Source organism: Rhagoletis pomonella, unplaced genomic scaffold, assembly GCF_013731165.1.
Source record: "Rhagoletis pomonella isolate Grant_MI unplaced genomic scaffold, Rhpom_1.0 Rhpom_scaffold_00002, whole genome shotgun sequence".
In the NCBI taxonomy this organism is placed as follows: Eukaryota; Metazoa; Arthropoda; class Insecta; order Diptera; family Tephritidae; genus Rhagoletis; species Rhagoletis pomonella.
In genome coordinates, this window is record NW_023458556.1 from 16,397,162 (window position 1) to 16,399,292 (window position 2,131).

At 34.1% G+C, this 2,131-nt stretch overlaps 1 non-coding gene across 1 annotated transcript; it reads right to left on the bottom strand.

The window, feature by feature from the left end:
* Positions 1-1,619: 1,619 nt before the first annotated feature.
* Positions 1,620-1,691, bottom strand: Trnae-uuc. The gene has a single exon. It is a non-coding gene; the product is annotated as a tRNA-Glu (tRNA).
* Positions 1,692-2,131: the final 440 nt, after the last annotated feature.

Here is a 2,131-nt window from a genome sequence, read left to right on the forward strand (position 1 = left end):
TATCCTTCTGTAAAAGTGCACTTTTTAATCCCCTTTTCAGTTCAGCCACCAGAAGAGAGGAGAATATTATGAAACGTGCTATTAGCAGCTTCCAACCTTATAAGTCTCCGCGACCAGACGGAATTATTTCCGCTGACCTACAACATACAGCAGAAACGATTGCACCATTCCGTCTCGTATCCGTCTTTGAGACAGCATTGCAACTTAATTATATAAAAAAGGGGGAAGGTAAAAGTAATTTTCATACCCAAGGCAACAAAAACGAACACACGAGACCAAAAGACTTTATCAAAAAACACTCCCAGGTCCTTAATTCTGTCTACAGTTCTCAAATAAGTATTTTACCCGCACTCTCTAAGGTCTTTGAGATATTGATGTCTGAACAAGTTCATGACCATATTTATAAATTTAGCCTGCTAACTCCGTTCCAGTCAGGCTTCAGAGCAAAGCATAGCTGCTCCAGGTTTGCCGCTTTAGTAAATTGTTCCAAAATTGGTAGAACAAATTTGGGTTGGTAAAAAGGTACATTTTTTCTCATTTTGGTAGGATTTTGTTGAACTTTTCGTTGCCGATTTATTCTTCGTAGTTATCTTTATATTGTAAACTTCTTTGCACACTTTTTATATACTTACATACGTATAAATGTATGTATATCGATATAAGGCGAACAGCGCGATATCGATTCAAAACTAATTTTACTGGAATCCCGAGGAGCTTTTGATTGACTAATTATTTTAAATGATTATTTAAATATAAAGAAAAAATTGGCAGGTATGTAATAATGCACTATGATTGTTCGCAAAAATAATTAAATAAACGCATTTTTTTAATGGAAATTGTTAAATAAAAAAAAAAACACAAAAGACTGACGGCAAAAAATTAAAAAAAAAAAAACGCGAACTTTAAGCAGCACATTGTTGGCTATAATCAAATATTATTTACTATAAATCTCCATACCTTAAATTATTCTAAAAATTCAGATTAACAAATTCGAAATTTAGACGAAAATTTTTTGAATTTTTTATATGTTGTATACAGTTTGAATTCTTGATTTTCATGATTTTCTCGTTGCTGCGTTTAGTTTCATCACTTCCACTTTGGGTTGAAGGAAACTGAGAATATGCCAATAATACGACAAAATACCGTATAATTAGTTAAATAAAAAGTTCCTTAAAAACAATTTTAATTCTTATTGAAACAACTAAACAAATAAAAAAAAATGAAAAAACTATAGTTTTTATTAAAGGCGTGGGAAATTTTCTTCTAAGATGGCCATGGAAGGCATGGGCAAGTGGATGGTAAATATTTTTTTTCGGCAACCCTGGCCACGGCTGTCTCAAAAATTGTTGACGGGATTAGAGTACCATGTTGTACTAATGTTTTGTCGAAATAAATGAAATAAAATAAAATATTGCATTGTCATGGGGTTCTGAGCTAAGTTTGAAATTTCAACCGTCGTCATCGGGAAGTTGGTTAACAATTTATTGCAAAATCTTACCCAAATAAACATATGTACTTAAATACATACATATAAAGCAAGTTAAATAAAAGCTTGTAATGGAATGTAAAAATGATCTAAACGTAAAATGAATATGCAGCAAAAAATAAAAATGTATGTCTTCCCATACCGGGAATCGAACCCGGGCCTTCTGGGTGAAAGCCAGATATCCTAGCCACTAGACCATATGGGAGGTTGGCAACGCTAATGCTGAATGAGTTCAAAACCAATTGCAACGCAGCCACCTTTTATTTCTACGTATGACTGCTGGCAGAGAACTTAGACAGCAGAACAACAACAAACGTCGAAGTTCTTTTTATAGCAAAGCAGCGCAACGCTTTGTTGGTAAGAGTTGTCTTTTTTTGTTATATTTAAGAAAACAAAGAAAAGTAAAAGCAACGGAAACATACATCGATGTGTGAGTCCATTCAGACATACCTTGTAGTGAAAATCCAACCCAGTCAGTAAAAATACCAGTTCATTAACTAGTTTGAGCTGAAGTGATGGTGACATCTCCCATTGAGTTGTCAAAGGCAAAAATAAGCAGCAATCAATTGCTTTTCTTAGAAAATGTCAGCTTTGGCGTCGAGGGTAAACTACCTACCGATTCTGGTTCTGAGGTCGCAAAACGAT